Source organism: Balaenoptera acutorostrata, chromosome 13 (genome assembly GCF_949987535.1).
Source record: "Balaenoptera acutorostrata chromosome 13, mBalAcu1.1, whole genome shotgun sequence".
In the NCBI taxonomy this organism is placed as follows: Eukaryota; Metazoa; Chordata; class Mammalia; order Artiodactyla; family Balaenopteridae; genus Balaenoptera; species Balaenoptera acutorostrata.
In genome coordinates this window covers 18,391,710-18,416,144 of record NC_080076.1, presented here as the reverse complement: position 1 = coordinate 18,416,144, position 24,435 = coordinate 18,391,710, and the positions used below count along the sequence as shown (strand labels likewise).

The window sequence follows — 24,435 nt, the reverse complement described above, 5'->3', positions numbered from 1 at the left end:
TAGGCTACTTTGTTAGTTATGACAGCAGAGAAGTTCACTAGATCATTGTCACATACTTTTGCTGAGAAACCAAGGAGCCATATTGGTGGCTTTATTATTGAAGGCCTTTTATAGACTTAGCTGCCTGCCTGCTCCTCCCTCCCCACCCGACCCCAACCCCTCTTTAGATTCTTAATCCAACAAATACGTATTAGGGGTTGGTAATCTCTTGATCTCCGTTTGACATTGAGAATCAGGGAGTAATAATAGGAATACCACCACCACCAATAATAAAGCAACCACGTAATTCTTTTGAGCATGATTTTAAGCTCTTTACATGCACTAACTCACTTAATCCTCACAATACCCTATAAAGTGGGTTGTTCCTCAATTATCTCCATTTTACACATAAGGCTAATTGAGCACAGAGAGGTTTCGTTAACCTGGCTGAGATCGTTCCTCCGGGAAATGGCAGTTTTTGTCTTAACAGTCTGTTGGTTCTAGAGCTCATGCTTTTGACCATTGTGTAAACTGCTACTGCTCAATGGTTTCTGGTGAAAAGGGTTTAATGACTAACATGTGCTATTAGTTTATAATCTAAAAAACACTTTCTTTTCTATCTCTTCGTTTGATCATCAAAACAGATGATCATCAAAATAGAAATGAAGATTTCTTCAAAGTAGCTCAGCCAAAATGTAGTAAAACCTGAATTTGAACTCAAGCTTCTTGCGACCTGAAAACCCACGCTCTTCCCATTTTCCACCCGGGCACGTCCACTTCCCCTCTCCTGCAGAGGCCTCTTCATCTTTTCCCAGGTTCTACAGGTTCCCTGTTTTCCATTCATAAAACCCTGCTCGAATCTCACCTTCTCTACCAAGGGCTCTTTAATGGGCCCAACCTTTCTGTGTCACTCCAGACAGCCTAGGACTTATATAGAGAGAGCCTTATTTAGAATCTTGACATTAGAATACTAGAGGTTAGTGAAACCTTGACATGATTTAGTCCGGTGGGTTTCAAACTTTTTTGCTCACCATCTCTCTAATGAGTATCAAGAAATGTCTAATCCCTTGCACATTTTTATATTGACAGCTAAAACTTTTTTTTTTAACATCTTTATTGGAGTATAATTGCTTTACAATGGTGTGTTAGTTTCTGCTTTATAACAAAGTGAATCAGCTATATGTATACATATATCCCCATATCGCCTCCCTCTTGCATCTCCCTCGCACCCTCCCTATCCCACCCCTCTAGGTGGTCACAAAGCACCGAGCTGATCTCCCTGTGCTATGCAGCTGCTTCCCACTAGCTATCTATTTGACATTTGGTAGTATATATATGTCCATGCCACGCTCTCACTTCGTCCCAGCTTCCCCTTCCCCCTCTCCATGTCCTCAAGTCCATTCTCTACGTCTGTGTCTTTATTCCTGTCCTGCCCCTAGGTTCTTCAGAACCACTTTTTTATTTTTTAAATTCCATATATATGTGTTAGCCTACGGTATTTGTTTTTCTCTTTCTGACTGACTTCACTCTGTATGACAGACTCTAGGTCCATCCACCTCACTACAAATAACTCAGTTTCATTTCTTTTTATGGCTGAGTAATATTCCATTGTATATATGTGCCACATCTTCTTTATCCATTCATCTGTCGATGGACACTTAGGTTGCTTCCATGTCCTGACTATAGTAAACAGAGCTGCAGTGAACATTGTGGTACATGACTCTTTTCGAATTATGGTTTTCTCAGGGTATATGCCCAGTAGTGGGATTGCTGGGTCGTATGATAGTTCTATTTTTAGTCTTTTAAGGAACCTCCATACTGTTCTCCATAGTGTGACAGCTAAAACTTTTTAATAGTAAGTTTAAACATTTGCAAAAGATATAATTTTGAGGATATTGTGAATATTGACCTTTAAAAGTAAAACTATTGTTCTTTTAAATATATTCAGTAGAATATTTGGCATAACTGTTTGATATCCATCATCATGCATTAAAAAAACTGCATGACAGACTTCCCTTTAAATGTCAGACATCTTACATCCTTGATTATTTTCCTTGAAGAGAGAAAATTTCTACCCTCCCAGTTTTAGCCAAGGTGTTAATTTGCATATTTAGCATCCCAAAATCAATTCCTTTAAACTAACTGTGCCTTAAAACTACGTGTGCTTACAAAACTATGTGTTCCTTGAAAAGTTTTAAGATGCTCCCTTTTGAAGGGATTACTTATTTTGAAGGCTACTGATTTAGTTCAATATGTTTTATATAATATTTCAACAGCATTCATTTGTATTTTATATTTTCCTGCAAGGAAAGTAAACATAAATGTTGTTTCTCTGGAATTTTCATATAGCTTAATATCTTAGTATCTATATATAAATGTAGGAACATCATAAATAATGAATCGCTGACTGATTTTCATCCAAGCCGTTGGCTGGTTGCTAGGCAGATTAGTTTACACCACATTATCTTAGTTATCTAGACTAATACTGTTATCGTCTGTTTTCTAACCACAGTTTATATAAAATTCTGATATTCATGAATTTGCTTCTGTATGTCTTTTCTTTTATAGCTACTTTATTTATTTATTTCTTTATTTTTGGCTGTGTTGGGTCTTCGGTTCGTGCGAGGGCTTTCTCCAGCTACGGCAAGTGGGGGCCACTCTTCATCGCGGTGCAGGGACCGCTCTTCATCGCGGTGCGCGGGCCCCTCACTATCGCGGCCCCTCCCGTTGCGGGGCACAGGCTCCAGACGCGCAGGCCCAGCAGTTGTGGCTCACGGGCCCAGCCGCTCCGCGGCATGTGGGATCCTCCCAGACCAGGGCTCGAACCCGTGTCCCCTGCATCAGCAGGCAGACTCTCAACCACTGCGCCACCAGGGAAGCCCTGTCTTTTCTTTTGACTTATAGTTTCATCTGCAAATTGTTACTGCTGTAACTAGAAAAAGAGGAAATGGGTTAGGTGAAAAGAGGCAATTTTTAAAAAGCTATAGCCCAGTAGAAATAGAGATTTTTCAAAGAAGCCCTAGGAATTGATAAAAGAACCAAAGGGTCTTAGTACTGCTCTTCGGTTTATTAAAATTCAGGGAGCTGAACTACAGTAAAGGGGTCCCAAAGCCTGTTTCTGACGTGCTGGAAACCCTGGGCTGAACTGTGCTATGGAGGGACTTTTGCCTGGGGCTACCTCAGCTTTCCCAGGCAAGGGAAATAAAATTTACCCAAACATTCAAAATAGTGCAGACTTTTGGAACCAAGTTTGTTCTTTGAGCACTTTGGATAAAGAATGTAGATGTAGATAGGGCAGAAGGTAATGTTTCTTAGCAAATAATATTTATAATTACTTCATTGTAACAAAAGACAGATTCTGAGAGGTTTCTTAGCAAACAGAAATCATATATAAAAATGAATAATGTAGTACCTATTGGAACAAGTTCAAAATGTATAAAATGTCCGCGATATTTTCCTCTTATTATGGTTGCCTTATTTTATTTTAATAATTTTAAAGTATTTTCAAGATACTCATGAGTTTCTTTTAACTTCCATCCCATTGTCCTATTTTTTCTTCAGATGTCTTAGATTCCTTGGTGGTAGATTTGCGTACCACAGGGATTTTTAAGAATTGGGATGTCTTGATTAAATTTATGTTTATCAGTTTAAATCTTGCTCTCTTTTTAAAAAAATTTTTTTATTATTTGAAATCTATAGATGGTTTATTTTATTTTTTTAATTTTTTGGCCATGCCGTGGGGCATGTGGGATCTTAGTTCCCCAACCAGGGATTGAACCCATGCCCCCTGCATTGGGAGCACAGAGTCCCAACCACTGGACCACCAGGGAAGTCCCACATCTTACTGTCTTGATTGGAAACAGTCAGATGTCGAAATGTTCTGTGTGTTACTTGGGCTCTTTTCAGTCAGTTCTGTGTAATATTAACCTGCTATAATGTTAACCTGCCAGAAATTACTGTAGGTATTGCTATGATATTTGTTTATGTGGCATTTAGAATGTATTGCTACCATTAAATATTTAGTCTTTATGGCATCCTGTTGAATGAGATAATAATTATTATCCTCATTCTGAGATAAGGCCATTAAGATACAATATTTTTTGAAGTTTAATTGCTGGAGTTCTAGCCTTCCTCGTAAAGCCATTCTGTGAAAACTCATAATGTAGTCAAATTCCAATTATCCACATTGATGGGGAGGACGGGGAGAGACACTGATGCCTAATTCAAAAGTCATACATAGTTTTATAATACATTTTATACTTATGTTGGAATATATATGAATCTTTTGTGGGTGTTACATTTTACATAAAGTGTCAAAATCACATATTGAAGACAAAGCTGAAGGACTCTGGAGATTAAGAGGCCTAGACCAGGCTACTCTGTGACCTTGTACTGTTGGGAAGCAAAGCGACCCTCTGGGTTGCAGTTTCCTCTTGTATAAAATAAAGAGCAGGAACTGTTCTGTCTTTAAAGCCCCTTTCGGTCCAATTAGTCTCTGCGTCTGAAGTGAAATGGAAAACATCCCAGGAAATTTCCCTTCTTTGTCTTCCCAGTTTCCTCTCCATGTAGGGATGGATGCTTTCTTGTGTCTCATCAACTCAACTTCAATAGGGACCTTCCTTAATTTTTATTCCAATCCACAAATTCGGCATTGTTAAGAATATTTTAGGGAATTATTTATAATGTTACCTTCTAGGTCTTTTGGTTCATTCTTTCACTTGGTCTCTTCTGCTCATTTTATAATTGTGGAATGATGCTGACACATCTGTAGTAGATCCCATTTTGATCTCTCATTAGCTTTCTGACTTTGGACAAGTGTCGTAACTTCCCTAGGCAGCCGACTCTGAGACAGACTTGTGTGTGGGAGTATCCTTGGGATCAGTACCTTGAGGGAGTGAAAGAGGCAGGGTTGGGCAGGGGGAGAAGTTGAATTGCATTTCAATTGCCTAGAAAGCTTCAGTGACCTTGGGAACTCTGGAGCTGGGATAGACTTTGGACTTGTCCTGTATTGAGTCTAAGACCTCAGCCTTTAAGTCCCATGTCATTCAGTCATTGGATCGGTGGTGCCCTGCGGAAGGGTGTGACCTTGGGTGAGGCAGCTCTTTTCATCCTGGGGCAAATCCCACAGAAGGAACCAGCTGAGTCTTTTCAGCCATGAACAGCAGCAGGAGCTTGGGGAGTGATTGCTTCCATCGTGGAGGGGAGGAGATGGGCAGCCTCTCCCGGCTTCCGCTCAGCATGTTACTCATTCCTGTGTGTCCCAGCTCCCCCTTATGTCCACAGGCGTGGAGAGAGGCACCACCATTTATTTAACACCCTGTTTATTCCAAGTCCATATGTATCTCTTGTTACCCTGCAAGACAGATATTTTATCCAACATGAGGCACATTAATAATAGCTGATTCCTGAGCATTTACTCTGTGCCAGGCATTTTGCTATGCTCTTTACATGTATTATCTTATTTAATCTTTAAAACATATCAATTAAACACTATTACCATTTGTCAGATGAGGACACTGAAGCTTTGCTCAGTACTCACTGAACATTGATGAAGTTGGATTAAGCTTTCTTCTTGCAGACAGTAAATTGAAGGCATAGGTCAAACATTTTAACATCATACTGCTAAAAAGTGTCAGGCCTGGACTTGAACACTTGTCTTCCAAATCTAAATCAGTGTATGTTCACCATTTCACACAGTTGTCTTGTGTTATAAACAAGTGTGATTCAGAAGTGGTGCTGCACAAAAGAGGGGCATGTCAGCAAGCAGCAGCTCACCTGGAAATAGGAGCACTGTTGAATCATTTGTTTAGGGATCTGCTGCTGCCACAGAGGGATAAACATGTACAAAATCCACATCCCCATACTTACGAAATGGTTTGCATCTATGTTGTGAAATATTTAGAATAGAGAAAGAAAATGAATTTTTTCCCTGCAGTGGGTCTTTAGAAATTCTACAACACCAGGGTTCTTCAGCTGGCCAAGGTGCACGGTGTCACTGATGTTACCTGGAAAATGCTATGTTTATGTGCACTTGCATTCTGTTCTGGAAAAAAGTTCCAGATTCCATTCAATTCTCAAGAGACAGTCACTAAAATAAAAACAGTTAAGAACCCCAAGAGTTTGTTGGAATAAATGGCTTCTTTGTTAATGATTTTTTAAAACAAGATAGAGTTATGTTCCTCTTGATTAGTTCAGTTGTAATACCACCAAATGGAAGCCTCAGTTAGATGTTGTCTCAGGAATGTTTAAATTCTGTGAAACCTGTATTTAGAGTTTTACATTATTCTGGTGCTATGCTTGATTTTACTTTGTTGTGGTCTACTGTCGTGAAAATGATCCCCCATATACTTTGTGTACTTTCTAACCATTCATGTTTTATTTAATGACTATATTAATATTGGTTGAAGTTGATGTAATAATGAATTTATTTCCTACATTTTAAGGTGAGAAAGTTAAGCCAAATCTCAGGTGTTTTATTCAGCAAGATTGGGACCAAGTCACTGAATTGCAATTAATAACAAAACTAGCAGTGGTGGCAAGTTATGAAAAAAAGCAGCAACAATGATGAAGAAAGCATTGTTGCATTTGCAAGGATAAGCAGTGACCAAAAAAAATGTATCTTTTCACTGGTCACACAAAAGCCATCAGATGGTGTTGCTGAGCTGCCGCTTCGGCCATGGAGTTTGCATTTCCATTTGCTGTCCCTTGTGTGTCTAACCTGGCCTTCCAGGCACCTGCAAGGGAACCTGCCTCCCTGCCGGGCTTCTTACCCCACTGTCCACCTCATTCTCTCTTCTCATCGTCCTAACTCAGCATTCCCTGTTCTTTACTGCCACTTCTCGCTTGTAATTTTACCTTTGAAAATCATCCTGGTCCAGATGCCACTTGACTTGCATTGCCATCACATCTTCAGTGTTTAGAACTGTAATTCTTCATTCTGGCTATGCTCTAAAATCATATGTAGAATGTTTTAAAAATGCATGTGTCTGAGCCTCACCCTGGAGTTCCTATTCAGAAAGTCAGGGGTGGGGTTTGGGCATCTATGTTATTTTTAAAGCTTCATATGTGATTTTCATCTGTAGCCAGAATAGAGGAACCCAGTAGAATATAGAGTCCTTCACAGTTATTTTACATTGAGTGTTCTATGGTAGTTCTGGTCACTAAACTACCTTAATGCACGAATTGTAATTTTCTTTATATTTTAAATTGGAAGAGGTAGTGGGAACTAATCAGAGTGAATAAGTGACATTTATATTACTCTCAGGGCTAATTCTTTAGGTAGTTCAGCCTTTTTATTGGAATTTCATTACTCTGGATTGCTTGGGTTTGAATCTTGAATCACTACTCAGTAGCTGTGTGCCCTTAAATGCTTTTGCCTGTTTCTTTAACTAAAAAATAGGAATAATAATATCACTTACCTCACAGAGTGAGTACTGTGAGGATAAGTAAATTAGCGTATGCAAAGCACTTTGAAAAGTGCCTGACATATAAGTGTTAGTTGAACGTTAGTTATTACTATCGTTACCAGAATCGTGTATAGAAGAATAAAGAAAGGAAATACATCTGCTATGTATTGGGACATTTATATGTGTATAGACTACTTTTTAAAATCTTTCTAAGAATCTTATAAGGTAGGTATTACTGTCAGCATTTTATATATGAGTGAACTGATACTCTTAAAAATTAGGTAACTTCCTTAAGGTTATCTGTCTTATAAAGGATATGAATCCGGATGCAATTTGCCCCCAAAGCCCATGATATTATATTCTACAGTACATACTGATTCCTACTGTTTGTGGTAATCTATAATAGTTCCCAGAGGATTTATATAAAAATGCACTTTTCTTTGGCCATATTATTATACATGTGTTGAAATAAAACACCACATATTTTTGTAATTATTTATTTGTATTCTTATGTATTTGTATATTATTTACTTAGATGAATTTCTACATATTTATTACCTGTTTCTCATTTTAACCACATCAACATACTAAGCTCAGATCAAATGGGAAATTTCTCTACTCTTGTTTTTACTTATAAATAATTCATGTTTTTTAACAGCTTTATCGTTTTAACTGAGATCTGACACTTGCATTACAGACCCTGTTTGGTGATGTAATCCCATCCTTGTTCTCCAAAAATGGTTTTAGTTTGCAACTCTTTTTGTTAATTTGCTACACTATGGGTTTTAGGTTCCTCTTCCATAAAATGAGTAAGTTGGACAAGGTTATTTCTAAGGCCACTTCCATCTAAAAGTACACAGTTCTGTGAAATTATTAAAGTGATTTATTATTATTCTAACTATAGAGCTTGTGTTTATTACTGCCACTTGAACTTGCTATCTTACTTTCATTATTCTTTACAAGTTGTTTTTCTGCTTTTAAAGGTTCTAATATTCCACTGCTATGCCATGTTTGAAACTGAGCATCTTTAAAGTATTTTTCTGCCATCCCTCCTTATGGGTACCTCATATCAGCATACCAGGCTACAGTTATTTCCACAAAACTCATTCCCCACACGTGTCCAGCTTTGTGGACTTGTGTTACGTTGATGTAGTTGTACTCTAGACCACAGGCCAGCAAACCATAGCTATGGATCAACCCTCGCCCCCTGCCTATTTTTTTCAAATAAAATTTTATTGGAACCCAGCTGCACCTACTTGTTTACATACTGTTTGGCATTTCACACTACAACAGCAGTAGTTGCTATAGCGATTGTATGGCCTACAAAGCCAAAAATATTTATTATCTGGCTGTTTACAGAAAAAAATTTGCCAACCTTCCTGTACATTATTTGAAACATTTGTTAGTGGTCCTTTCTGTTAGTGGTCCATTTAATATACAAAAGGGCTTTGAGGTGACTTTGTTAAAAATATTTCAGTAGCTAAATATAACATCTGTGGTACTCTGAGATCTATATCCTTATAAGAATGTAGTACAAAGGCATTATACCAATTTTTTGGTCTACAATGTAATGCAGCATTGGTATAAGTCTCTGCTAACCATCTAATGTATATACTAGTTACCTTGATTGAGTTGCAGATTCAGTGACAGGTTTTAGCGTTGTATTGCTAGTGGCAATCCCCCTCCCCCTTTTATTTTGCATAAGACTTTCTTATATCTGGTATTTAAATAACCTTGGTCTGAAGTGTTCTGACAGCTCTGCAGAATGGTTCCTTCACATTTGTATGTCCTATATATGTGTGCTCCAGGGTCGCTGTAATGAACATATTTAATTCTGTAAGTTCAAACAATTTTATATCAAAAAGGGACAAAGGAGAACATCTAGTCTAACCTTTTCAAAAGCTGCAAAACTTTTGATGGTTCCCTTGGAAAGCCTTTTGTAAGAGTGAACAGAAACCTTTTGTAAACTTGTTTGTAGATTTCTGCCATGTCCTTCAAAAACACAGTTTCCAAAGATGTTGAATGGTAGGGAGCCCAAGACTATTCGAGTGCCTTATACCCTAGCTTCCATGATCATACAGTAAGTGCTGGTGAACTTGTTGGTACTACCCAGTTCAACTGGGAGCTTCCAGAGCCCGAATCTATTAGAGGACATGAATGCTTGTATGAAATCAATAAATGTAGAGCTCCTTCCTTACACCTTTGGTTTTCAAATTGTGTTCTGTGGAGTCCTGGGACTCCATAGAGATGGCTCAGTGACTGCCTGTGCTCTTACATCCCCTTCAAGCACAGCAGCACTGAACTTTCTGTGTTTTAGAAGTTGAAATTTGGCATGACATTGTATCCACAAAGAGAAACTGACAAAAACAGGGCTAGAGGGACTTCCCTAGTGGTGCAGTGGTTAAGAATCCACCTGCCAATGCAGGGGACACGAGTTCGATCCCTGGTCAGGGAAGATCCCACATGCTGCAGAGAATCTAAGCCCGTGCTCCACAACTACTGAGCCTGCGCTCTGGAGCCCACGAGCCACAACTACTGAAGCCCACGTGCCACAACTACTGAAGCCCGCACTCCTAGAGCCCATGCTCCACAACAAGAGAAGCCACTGTAATGAGAAGCCCGCACACCACAATGAAGAGTAGCCCCTGCTCGCCACAACTAGAGAAAGCCTGTGCGTAGCAATGAAGACCCAATGCAGCCAAAAATAAATAAATTAATTAATTAATTAATTAAAAAAGAAAAAACAGGGCTAGACTCTTAAAAGCAAAACAAAACACCAAATACCTGAAAACTAGAAATTATACATCCTTCAAAAACACAATGATAATCAAAATTCTTCACTTGCCCACTCAAATTTGCTCTGCTTTCAGCCTTCCCCATCTCAGTTGATGATTACCTTCTTTCCAGTTTCTTAGAGTCATCCCTAATTGCTTCCTCTCTCAGACAACATCTAATCCATCAGGAAATCTTATTGGCTCTACCTTCAAAATATATCTAAAATTCAGCACTTCTTGCCACCTTTACCATTATCACCCTGGTTGGAAACCTTCATTTCTCACTGGGATTACTTCCAAGCCATCCAGCTTCTACCCTTATCCCTTTATAGTGCGGTTTTAAACATAGCTGTCATGGTAGTGATGCTTTTAAGAACTAAGGTAGATCTTATCACTCAAGGGTATGCAAACAACTAATCAGCCACACAGATACTCAAAAATCAGCAGCTTTTCTTCATAATACTAAAGAAAATAGAAAATGTAGAGAATCATCATTTTTTGAAAGACCCTTCGAACTACTAAGACCCTAAAAACCAGGAAGAAAAAGACAGACAACCCAGTTAAAAAACAAAACAAAACAAAACAAAAACAGTATAGGACTACAGGCAGGCATTTTATCATGGAAGGAATGAAGATGCCAAAAAATACTCAGGCCTACCCAGTAATTAAAGGAATTTGGGGTTAGGGAAAATTTACTAGAAACACTTGTTTGTTTAAAAGCATTTTTTTTTTTACAGTGGATATTCGTGTAATTAAAATAAAATGATAGATGCTCATATTTTACAAATATTTTAAAGATCTCAATAATAATGGCAACCAAAAGAAGTACCATAGACCATATCTAAGAATAAACTTAAGAAATATGGAAGAAACTACAATATGTCACTGAGGGAAATAAAATAATATTTGAGTAAATAAAAAGGCATGTAGTTCTTGGATGGATAAGATAATACCACGTGGTAAATATCTCAGTTGTTCCCAAATTAATATATAAATCTCACACAAACACTAAAAATCTCAACATCATTCTTTTAATAGCTAGTCAAAATTATTCTAAAATTAACATACCAGAGATAAATGGAATATGTGATTTATTTTGTTTTATTCAGTAAACATATATACCACTAACAATATACCAGTCACTATCTTAGGTACTTTATAAATATTATTTAATCCTAATTATAACCCCTTGACATATGTAATTATTAAAAAAGTCAACCTCTACAGTACTGTAAAAATGTAAAATATCTAGGCATTAACTTAACAAAGAATATGCAAGACTTATAGAAAAAAATTTTTTTAATTTTATTGAAGTAGTTTATAAAGACCTAAATAAATAGGGAGATATGCACTTTTATGGATAAGAGTATCATAAGAATGTCAGTTTTCATAAATTCAATACCATTCCAAATAAAATACCAATAGGGTCTTTGTTATTGTTTTTTGTTATTGAACTTGACAAGCTGATTCTCAAATTTATATGATAAGACAATGAGCTAAGAAAAGCCATGACACTTCTAAAGACGAAGAACAAGGTGGAGGGATTTCCCTTACTTATATCAAAAGTTATTATAAATTTATAGCAATTATTATAGTGTTACCTTGGTGAAGAACAGACCAGTAGACCTATGGAACAGAATAGACAGCACAGAAATGGTTCTATGTATACATAGGAATTTGACCCTTTATAGATCTAGCATTGTAGATCAGTGAAATAAGGGATAGACTTTTTGATACATGGTATACTTACCATTGGCTATTCATAAGGAAGAATAATGAAATTGGATCCCTCTTGCCCATCATAGCCAAAAAAATCAATTCTATGTAGATTTAAAGACTTAAATATGAAAGCTAAAACAATAATACTTTAAAAAGATGATATAGGAAAACCTGGCCTTGGAATGGGGAACAATTCTGTAAACAGGTGTCAGAAAGCCCAACCAAATAATAAAGACAATGGGTAAATTCAACTACCTTAAAATTAGAAACTTCTATAATCAACAGTACCTTTTAGAAAGTAAAAAGTAAAGCCACAAAGAGGAAAAAGGTATTTATAACACAGGTCACTGACAAGAGATTGTTAAGCACACACACACACACACACACACACACACACACACACACACAGACACACAACTGAGTAAGAAAAAGACAAATGCAGAGCAGAAAAACGGGGAAAGGTTGAAAAAGCACTTCACAAAAGGAAATAAGAATGGCTAATAAACCTATAAAAAGATGATAAGTCTTATTATAAGGGAAATGTAATTAAAAGCCAAATGAACTGTCATTTCTCATCTACCAAACTGAAAGCTTGAGGTCTGACATTATCAAATTTCTGTGAACATTAGGAGCAAGTAGAACTCTTTTACACTTACTGTGGAGGGTAAATTGGTTTCAGCACTTTGGAAAGCAACTGGGTGTACTATCCTATGAGTGTACTCTATTTTTGCATTGTCTAGAAAAACTTCTCTATGTGCGAAGTAAATATTTTCTCCCATTCTGTGGATTGTCTTTTGATTACCTTAACAGTGTGTTTCAAAGAACACAATTTTCTGATTTCAGTGAAGTACAGATTATCAGTTATTTTGTTTTATACTTCATGCTTTTTATATTCTAAGAAATATTTGCCTACTCCAAAGTCTCAAAGATTTTTTTTTTCCCTTTGTCTTTTTCTGGAAGTTTTAGCTTTGTGCTCTGGTTTGAATTAATTTTTGAGTATGATGTGACATAAGGTTAATTTTTTAAACATATATATACAGAAATTTAATTCTAGCCACACTTGTTGAAAATGTTTTTTCCTTTTTGCCCCTATTCAGTTGCCTTTTTTGAAAATAAATTAATCCTAGATGTTTGGGTTTATTTTTAGACCGTCTCCTCTCCTGCATTAATCTGTATGTCTGTTGACTAATACCATGCTATCTTGATGACTTCAGCTTTCAAGTAAGTTCTGAAATTAGGTAGAAGCCTTCCAACTTAGTTCTTCTGTTATAAAATTGCTTTGGCTATAGTGACCATGCTGTACGTTATATCTGCATGACTTATATATCACTGGAAGTTTGTACCTTTTGACCTCCTTCACCCATTTCACCCATCCCCCGCCCCCAGTATTGTCATTTTTTGTATCAAGTTGTTTATTTTTATACAGTGGGTACTTTTTAAAAAGACAGATACGTGTTATTTTTTTTTTTTTAGTTTATTGTTATTTATACTTTCTGGTTCTTTGTAGTAGGACATTTATAATTTTTATGTAGTCATATATTCAGTCTTTACCTCTATGTTATTGAAACAAAAAATGGATATTAATGTGTACATTTTCATTGAATTTTGTAGTAAATAGTATGTATTCAAGGGTTCAAAATTATAGTGACTGAGGTAACTCTCACTGTTACAAATGAGGAAAGGGAAAATGCTAGAATGAATCTTGAGCTAACAGTGTGAACTCATGGTTTTTAATATACATACAAATAAATATAGCTCTGTGTGTATGTGTTGATTAGTATGTATATAGTGTCTCCTTTCTCTGGCCACTTAAGGGCTTGGGAACAGTGACATCCCAGTGGCAATGTGCATACCCAGAGCTCAGATATTGATTCTAAATATCATTCTCTTAATAAAAGGATTCTAAATATCGTTCTCTTAATAAAAGGAACCAGGACTCCTTGGAAGAGCGGTTGGTTCTATGGCTGGGGCAGGGAAAGTACAAGATGAACCCGTAGCATCTGCAGTGTCAAAAAATCAGGAAGGGCTTAAAATGAATGGGGGCATGCCTATCATAAGGATATGGGAGCTCCTGCAGGTGCTTCCAATAGCCAAAACTGAGCTGATTTGAGAAACAAAATAAATGATATATTTTGTGGAATTATAACACATAGAACAAAATAAATGCCCTTGAGTCCATACTGATATAAATCAGTCAATCAGTCAGTCGAGGAGAAGGGACAGCTCTTACAAAAGACTTTTAGTTAGTAAATATAGAAGGAACGAGGGAAATACAAAATCTCCATTAGGCAAATACAGCAGTAATAACTGTTCCAGACAAAATCCACTGGTGGTTGCTAAAATCAGTATATTAACACAGCCTTAAAGGATCTCCTCCTAAGACATTATCATTTACAAAGGGAAATTGGCTTTCTCCACTGTAATTGGTTACCATGACCAAGTGATCAAGGTGAACCTTGTCAGTAATAAGACATATAGACAGCATTCTCCCCCTGATATGATACATTGAGAAGGACACAATATCACTTTTGTGGTATTCCAGCCAAAAATGCATGGCCTTAATCTAAATGTGAGAAAACATCAGGTTGAGAGACATTTTCCGAAATGACCGGTATTCATCAAAAGTCATGAAAGGCAAGGTTAAGTATGTGAAATTGTCTGTCACAGATTGGAGGAGACTTTATAAAGAGACACAACAACTAAATACAATGTGAGACCCTGGAGTGAATACTGGAAGAGGAAAAGGTCATTGGAAAATTCAAATAAAGTCTGTAGTTTAGGCAATAATAGTCCACCAATACATACATATATTTTTAATCTTTTTTTTTTTTAATTATTTTATTTTTGGCTGCATTGGGTCTTCGTTGTTGCACGCAGGCTTTCTCTAGTTGTGGCGAGCAGGGGCTACTCTTCATTGTGGTGCGTAGGCTTCTCGTGACGGTGGCTTCTCTTGTTACAGAGCCCGGGCTCTAGGTGTGTGGGCTTCAGTGGTTGTGGCACACGAGCTCAGTAGTTGTAGTGCGTGGGCTCAGTAGTTGTGGCTTGTGGGCTCTAGAGCGCAGGCTCAGTAGTTGTGGTGCATGGGCTTAGTTGCTCCGCGGCACGCGGGGATCTTCCCTGACCAGGGCTCAAGCCCGTGTCCCCTGCATTGGCAGGCGGATTCTTAATCACTGCACCTCCAGGGGAGCCCTAGTCCTCCAATGTTAATTTCCTAGTTTTGGTAGTCATGCAGTGGTTATATAAGTTGTTGACATAAGAGAAAGCTGGGTGAAGGATATGTGTGATTTCCCTTTCCTAGTTACGTAACTTTTCTATAAGCCTGAAGTTATTTCAAAATAAAAAGTTTTTAAAAAGCAGTTTTTCCTAGGTGGTAGTATAAAGGTAGATTTGTATTTTATAGTAGTATAAGTGCTACTGTATTTTAAAGTACCTGAGGATGTTCAGAAATGGGCATTGCAATTTTACTTTTCTATGGCTTCCATCCCCAGTATCCCTCTCCCCGCCACCCCAATTTCCAAGTGTGTTATACAACCCATGGATAGAAAGTTTACTACAGTTTTATTCATAGCTTTAAAAATAAAAGCATAATGATTAGACATTCTTAACATATATCATTGTATTAATAGGTAAGTTTTGGAAGACAAAGCAAATTTTTTCACATCTAGTTTTATTCCATGTCCATTAAATACCAATGCTTCTTACTTACAAGTCAATGTTTAACTAGATGTGTTTTTCCCTGGGGTGCTACATGAAATTAAGTTGAAGGAAAATATCAGAGTAAATATTTCCATACTCTGAATTTTGTTTATTGCTAGTCATAGGAAAAAAGGAAAAAAATCTTTTTTAAGTTCTTATGTTAGAGATGCAATAATGTGTTTCTAAGGTATTGTGCTACATTTCTGAAATTTTTAAGGCATCTTCTATTTTTACGTTTACAGTTTTTCTTCTGCTCGTGGCTGAACAATTAATTGTTGTGTTCCTTGAACCTACATTTAGGGAAGCTGCCCATGGAAATTAGGGCCCAGTACAGCATGCCTCTCATTCATTAACTTCAGTTTTGTGTTTTACTGTTAAAAATGTCATTCTAAATTGTGCAAGTTAGAAACTGATCTTGAACCATATCCAGTGTGTAGTAAACACATGCTTTCTGTGTTAACAATTTCTGATCATAATATACTATTTAAGAATAAATGAGTGTTTCATTTCCGTTGAAAAGGTGCTGACACGTTGATAAACAAGCATTTTGAGAAATAATCTATGAGAATTCAATATATGCTTTAAGTTTTGAATTGTGTGTGTGTGCCTAAGTGATGTTTGTCTGATTTAGCCCCCAAACCTCTTGATTTTCTCCTGTAAGCAAGTGGGATTAAAGTCATGATTTATAAATGATCTCTGAATTGAACTCAACATATATAAAAAGTAGACATTACTTAGTTTTGTGAATGGCATTTTGATTGAGTAATTCTTTTAGTCGTTTATATTTTTACTGTTATCAGAAATTTCATCCCTAGATTAAATTGGGCTGGACATTGGAGAGCTTTCCTGGTATCTGAAATGTGCTACTTCCAATTATGTGAAGAAAGGAGGAAGTAGAATCTTCTTGAAGACTATCAAAGCTGCATAGGAGCTTCCATCCCAGAAGTAAAAGCAGTTACTTTGGCACAGTGTGATGTTGGTTCCTGATAATTCTTGAAGGGAGATGGGAAAGAAGGGAGGTATATCACTCAGGAGACAGAAACCACATCAGTTATCTGAACAGGAAAATGATGAAGGATTGCTTATAGTAGGAAGTGTTTAACTATTAAAAGAGGTATAAGAGACTCTTAGCAGTCCAGGAGCATGTGCAAAATATCAGCCAGCTATCACCTCATCTGGGTGAGGTAAAATGCGTAATAAAGGAATTAAAGACCAGGAGAGGCCCTCCTTCACTGTGGCTACAAGGGAAACACCCCGCCTGTGGATGGTGAAGAAACTTGCCAAAGGGCATGGGCACAAGTGACCTGCTGTTGCTTGAGAGTGTGGGCAGCTTGGAGGTGGTCCTGAGGTTCCCGGAGGGCTGAGGGCTCCTCTGAAGCAGCCCACTGTTGCTGGAGGGCACGGGCTGGTCTATCTCCTGGGAGCAGTCTGCCATTTTCTGGGGGTTGGGCAGAGCTGCTTGAGAGGGAGTGGTCTTCCTCTTGCAGGATCACTCTGTTGACCTCTATTGACAAAGCTTATCATTCTGCCAACTGGCAAAGGAGATGCGCACAGAGTCTAAATCCAGGATTACAGAGTGGGGTATGGGGGGTGGTGGAGGGTGACAACCATGGATTTGGAGCTGAGATACTATAAATTGATAACTGGCCCAGAAGGATTAATTTATTGTTATAATTCTAAGATACAGTATCATAAGTAAGAACTTTCAAATAACTATAATTTCATTCTCTGCTTGGTGCTTTATGATGAGCTAATTATGTTTTCCATAACTATTTTTTAGTTGACTCATTATAGTATTATTTTATGTTTTCAGAGACTGACCAAAAAATTGTTCTCTACTTTGTTTCTTCTTTCTGAGAAGTACCCTTATCATAGCTGTAATAGATCTCTAGGCAGTGTAGTCACATAGCTACTGACAGGGGTAGGTTTAAAACAAAACTAGACCTGGCCTCAAAAATCTGAACTCTGCCCGTGTGTGGTAAGCACAACTAACCCCGCTTTGCATTTACGGATAAATAAATGATGCTTGGCAACTGTTGCCCCCAAATTTGCATTTCAGTGGCCTAGTAATGTCCCATCACTTACTCACTACTTCCCAGGGATGTTAGTGATAAGGAATAATTAATGATTTGTTAACAAGATGAGATCTTTGATTATAATGTACAATAGATGTACAAATTCTATATTTAACTTTTATTTGCCTTTTAGTTGCTATGGATTTCTGGGCCTGCTACTAGCTGCTTTATCAGACTGAAGAAATGGTTCCTATAATCTCTTATCCTCAGTCCCAGTGGACATTACAATGTATTTTCTCCAAAATAGAAAAGGCAGTCCAGTTCCATCATGTGTTGTAAAATGTCGCACAGCCATCCATTTAAGCCACAGTCGTCATTTCACCGGGACAGCATTCTGGGAGTTCAGAAAGAATAAAAATGGCAAGCCGATGATTTACTAGTGCTTTCGTGTTGAATGGTTTAAAGGGGGAATGCTACTGGCAGTTGGAGGATTCTTAGGACTTTTAAACACTAGAAAAGAATTTTGGGCCAAGAGAAGGTAATGTATTAAGCCCGAGCTCATTTAAAATTCTACTTTGTCTGACTGACCATTAAGTTACAGAACGGTCTGCTCCAGATGTCTCCACTCTCAGTTCTGTGACCTCCCAGAGCTTCATAAGGCCATTGGCTAGAGCGGAACAGGCCACTCTGCTTCTGGGAAGAGAAGAGTTCTGGGCAGTAGCACAAGTCCTAAAATATTGATGTGCCCACTGCTAAAGTACAGCAATATTATATGATTATATGCAGTATGTCATTCAAGCTGTTTTCATTGCCCAGAAAGCATTAGGCTGAACCTATAGGTTGTCAATCAAGTTAATTTTGGTAACTGCAAAACAGAGTTTGCCTTTGTGGACATCTATATAAGACATGTATGCATAGTTATATAATGTACTTTTTCAATGGATGTAAAAGACTGAAAAGTTGCTGTCTTTCGTATTTAGTGCCTCCCTTAAAACTTGTATAAATAGTCACCCAGGTGCACAAAGATGGAAGCCTGTGTGACTCTTCTCTTTAAAGGCATATGTTGCTGGTATAGTGATAGTAAGGACTAGGAAGTATCAATTATTATCTTGTATCTCATGAGTTGCCATTCTTGAAAGTCAGAGATGGTCAAATATTGGCAATTTCATATGGTTCAACCTAATACCAAAGTATCAGCTCTGCTATGATATAGAAGAGCGCCGAGTCATTAAAGCAAATTATATAAGCCAGAACTTAAATTAACAACCACTTGTTATTAGAAATTGATGACAGGCAGAGACAGAAATGATGTCTAGGAAAGTATTCAATAAAACTGAGTGATAAAAAAAAAACAAAACTGAGTGATATATGACTCAGTCTGTACGGCAGCAGCAGAAGTGAGGTGTGATCCTCATCACGGTATTGGCAGAAAATATTTTGGTCAACAGATTTTTCAGTCTCTGAACAATGAGTTTTATGCCTAGGATTATATAAATCCTTGCAGATAAATCATTTGCTTATGTGGTTGCCTTCCTGACATACCTAGCACAGCAGATTTTTGTTTCTAAACTCTTTGCTGCCTTTCTGACTTTTAAATATCAAGGTGATTGCCCCTTGGTGACATTGTACACTAGTGCCTAGGGTGGCGCTTTTGTTTCATACTTAATGACAGCCTTACCTAAAAAGGTATTAGAAAGTACCTCATCCATCCACCTTTGAGACTGTGCATTTTCTGTTGGTCTACTTTTATATCCTAATATTTTCTAAAAATGAGAGCCACTGAGGTTTTTCAGTTCTGTGAATGAAATGGTAATTAGTTTGATATTAGTTTTAATAATCTTCATCCTTGTGGTAAGATGTATTTGTTCTTTTGAAAGTTGAGCTGGAGAGTGAGTATCCATTAGTAGAACAGTGGCCAGTTGACATGTTTGTTTTTCCATTATTAGTGAAAGTTGGATTTTGGGTTGTTCAGTCAACCTCAAGACAATTGCGATGGACAGGGGAAGACCTCAGTGCCATCTCACTGGTGAGAAGCAGTTGCAGTTTCCAATTATCCACATAGGAATTTATTTAAACATTTTGATTGCGACCTAGTCTGATCCAACTTTACTGTAGTTCACAATATATTTAAATTACAGTGAGCCATCCATAGAACTCCTTAGTAATGATTCACAACTTCCATTTAAAGTGCAGCTGATACATTGTTTATAAGTTAATGGGTTGATACTTATCTTGAATATGAAAATGCAAAGACTAATTTTTAATGCAGTGGGATTTTTCAAAAGCTCAGCTATTAATGAAATAATTAATTAGAAGTGTTTTGCACTTAATCACTTACAAACATGGTAACAGTAACCTCACTTTTGGGCAATGATGTGTTTTTCGTAGCCTTTTGATTCCAAGATACTCAGATGCTTTTACATGGGGACGTTATCATATTTTTACAAAACATACCATGTGGAAAGTAGAGATTGGCAGTTATTCCCGCCTCCCACCTGTGGAAACCAAGATAAGTAATGTAGTTCATTCCTGACAGAAAGGAACAATCTAGTATGCAGAGTCTTTTGTTCTCAATTATGATTATCACGTGACTGTGTAAAAGTTCATGTTTGAATGTGTTATCTTACTGAGGAAACTTCACTTTCAAATATCCTTTTCTTTAGCTTATTCTCTCAAAATGCCAGAATCTTCATGTTATGGTTGTCTCTAGATGAACTAAAAAATGTTTTAAAATTTTAAATTGTTTTATAGAACAGTGGGAAGATTGGGAGGGATGGAGCAGGTTGAAGTAGATATTAGGGCAAAGATTCTGAATGCAGAAAATTGACATGAAGCTATTTACAAGTAGAATAAGAAAGCATGTAGATAACCTCACAGATATTGAAGGATAAGGATGGCTTAGAGGGTATGTAAAGGCAGAACTTTGATGGAAAAAAGACTGAAAGTTAAAATTAAGCCTAAAATCTAAGATATCTAAAGCAATTGAGAAACTTCTACATTGTATTAATTCCCTTTTTGATTATAGATCATTTTTAGAAGGTATTATTAAGGATTGCTGTTTCATTTCTAATTACTTTTATTCTAATGGATTTAGAGATACAAATGTTAGTCCACTACAAATTTACAATTCAACACATACAATCTGTTTTATATTTAGTGGTAATTATAATTACTTGAGATTTTATTTATATTTATTATGCAGTCATATAAGTGCTAAAAGAAGACTAATCTGATGTGGAAACACGTCTGTATATAAGGACTCAAAATCCAAAAGTGATTGATATATTTATATTTACATAAGATACTATAAGCAAGGTTAAAAGGCAATAAAAGTAACAGCAGCAAATTGAAACAGAAACATGTCAATTTATTTTGATCCAAGAGTTGAAAATGGTGCTGGGGGGAAATAATACAAACCTCAGTGTCACTGTTGAATGATGCTAGAGAATTAACTTGTTATTTTGAAAACTGGTAAAGGGAAATAAACATTTATCTTTTCTTTTTACACAAATGTACCTCAGCATAATCAAATGGTCGATGAGAGAAAATTCTTCTTTATAACAGTATTTTAGCCAATAAATGAAGAAGGGATAATAGAATATCACCATTTTGCTGCCCTAATTAACAGACCTGGGCAATAACTCCTAATATCACCAAAAAAGAGACAGCCAGACATTATATACTTGATGGAAATACATAACAGCATCTAAGAAATAGTAAAAAAATAAAAATAATAAAAATAATTAAAAAATTCAGACCTTAATCTGTTCAATCCAATTTACAAGAAATGCAAAAGTCAGAATGCTTTAAATATCACCATAGGGATATAATCAGCAGACTCCAGATTTTAGAAAACTCTAGGTACTAAAGAACTGATTTCTTCCAGGAAAGGGGGAGGAGACAACCTGTAGATTAAGAGATTTAAGAGACGTATTTGGATTATGATTTGAAGAGACAAACATAAATAAATGAAGGAAAGAAAAAGAAAAGGAGGGAGAGAGGGAAAAGAAGGAGAGTTAGAAAGAGGGGGACAGAAAGAGAATCAATAAAATGTGAAGGCCGTCTGGCTGTTTGATGATATTAAGGAACTATTGATAATTTTGTTTAGGTGTGATAATAGCATTGTGATTATGTCTTTTAAAAGTCCCAGTCTTTTAGACATATATACTGAAATGTTTATAGATGAGGTTTGCTACAAAGTAATTCAAGGTGTTGAGGAGAGTGAAGATGTAGATGAATGAAACAAGATTGGCCAGGAGTTCAAAACTGTTGAAGCTGGATGATGGTTACAACAAGATTTATTATCCTTTTTCTTTCTACTTTTGTCTAAGTTTGAAATTTTATGTAATGAAAAGATGTCTAACAATGGAACTGTCTGTCCTACAGAGTAGTGAACTCCTTGCCACTGGACTCTGTTCTGAACCTGTAGGTCTGCAGTGGGGCCATGAATCTGTGTTTTCATTAAGCTCATCAGGTGATTCTAGATATCGACCAGGATTAGAAACCTCCAGGCCAGATGACCTCTAAAGTTTCTTCTAATTCTGAGCTTTCTAGGTCTGTATTTCTTTGAATGGTATGAACAAGATGTGCCCCAGAAATTCAGGGACAAAATAGTTGGAGTGACCAGCAAAACCTTGGTAAATATAGTGAAACTTACCCAAGACCTCGAAAGATAGTTAAACTATGGACAGTGGAGTGTGAATCAAGTCCATTCATTCATTCCAAAAATATTTGTAATGCTTCTCAGTGCCAGACAGTGTTCCGAGAGCTGGGATATGGTTGTGGTCAAAACAGTTAGGATGATGATAATTATGGACTTCCATTTATTATGGAAGCTTTGTGTTACCATAAAGAGAATGCTGATTTCTGAGACTGGAGCTTTGGCTTCTGGACCTGCCATATCACTTGCTCTCTAATTCAGAGTAAACCACACAGCCTTTCTGAGCCTCTGTTTTCTGATCTATCGTCACAAGAAGGTGAGACCATCCTAGCTCTTGACTTCTGTAAAAACACGATGCATGAAGATGTTTTGCTCTATAGATTTTGCCGTATCTGTGGATGGTATGGTATATGGGACCACATTTTTTTTCTTACCCTTTCAGTAGCCATGAAATTTGCTTGTCACTGGAGGTGGGTGGGAGTATCTTCCCTTTTTCCTGCCTCCGTAATACAGTTCTATAAGCATACATTTAAGGTGGCATAATTAGATTCTCTCCATAACCTGAAATAGGTCTGGTCTTAAGCTCATTTACTGTCTTAGAACAGAATTGATCTTGCTTTCACATTCAATTCACCCTCTACAGATTTTGAGAGGAAGAAAAATAACATTGCTAGCTCAGTGTAACTAGGCCAGAGTTAACAGGGGAAAGTTGGAAAACCAGTGTTATAATATTTGTTTGCCTTTCTCTGCCTTCCTTTTAAGTATTAATATATGTAGATCATTCAGGTAAATAGTTCTGGCCTCCTTGAGGCGCTTGCCAGTTTGGCTTCACTTTTCATACATGTTAAAATGATTCTATGCTTAGTCAATTGTCATGAGCCAATTTACAGTTTCTGGGATTACCAGGAGAAAAACAACAGGATGTATTTCATTTGCAATATTAAACATAAAATCCCTTTGCAGATGTCATCTTACGTCTGGAATATGACATAGCCTATTCCTTTTAAATAAATATTATACGTAATATAGTGAACAGAACAGAGGATTTCAAGTCAGGGAAACCGTATTCTGACATTACTAACAGTATGACCTAGAATAAGTTATTTAAGGTTTGTGAGAAGCAGTTTTCCTTATCTTCAACACTGAAATTAATATCATATTCTTCCCTGGTTCTCTTCAGAATGAAATACCACCCATAAGGCACCCAGCACAATGCCTGCCACCTACCAGACAGTCAGCAAATAGAATTTCCCTTTCTTCCTTTCTTTCTTTCCCTTTCCTTCATTCATTTGTTTCACTAGTTTTTCTTACCTTTTGGTAGAATGCTTCTTAAAGTATATTTTTAGAAGGACTGGAGTCCAAGTAGTTTTCCTCTTTTAAAAAAGTCTATTTTTGAAGTCTTACTATAATATACAAGTAAATATCTGTGACTGAAGAAAATAATTAAGGAACAATTTTCTGTGTACTTATATACAGGGAGATGGAGGGAGAAGAATGTATCAAGAGCCTCCCCTGTGTCAGGCCTGGTGCGTGTTGTATCATTTAACAGTCCTAATAACTCCAGAAATAGGTTCCCCCCACCGCCCCCGTTCTTATTGTATCTCATTAGATGAGGAAACTGACACCCAGCTTAAGTTACGTAAGATCGAGCTGTTATCAAATTGTAGTTTGGGGATTAGAATCCAGATCTTACTTCATCACTGTCTACTGCAATCCATGGGTTTTCAGTCACTGGAGAGAGGAGGGTAGCTTTTGCCTCCTAACTGGAAGGAAGCAGGGGCACGGTGTGGAGTGGGGGACCAGATCAGCATCACCGGGAGGACTTTTTCAAATTACTCTCATGGTACTCTGCTCCCCCTCCATTTTGATGCCCTTTTCCTGCCGTGGTAAGACATGGTTTGGTAACATGTCATATTCTTCAAGTAGGTTGGGATAGACAGATTGAGCACTATTGTTCTATGAACAATATGAATATGAAATTAACATGTAATTATTATCAAATTAAATCCATATATGGATGTAAAGTTTTAAAAATGTTTTGAAAATATTATTTATTTTTCTTTATTGCTCCCAGACAATTTAGAAGTATTTGACGTTTTTATATGTGCTGTGCATAATATCAGAAATAAATGATGTGGTATATTTTTTCAGGTTATACCTAGCTGCCAGTGACAGTAGAATAGCAG

At 37.0% G+C, this 24,435-nt stretch overlaps 1 protein-coding gene across 2 annotated transcripts in view; it reads left to right on the top strand.

Annotated features, from left to right (window-relative positions):
- WDR7 (WD repeat domain 7) overlaps positions 1-24,435 on the top strand; it is a 365,561-nt gene that overhangs the window by 211,660 nt on the left and 129,466 nt on the right. The gene's annotated exons all lie outside the window — the stretch shown is intronic.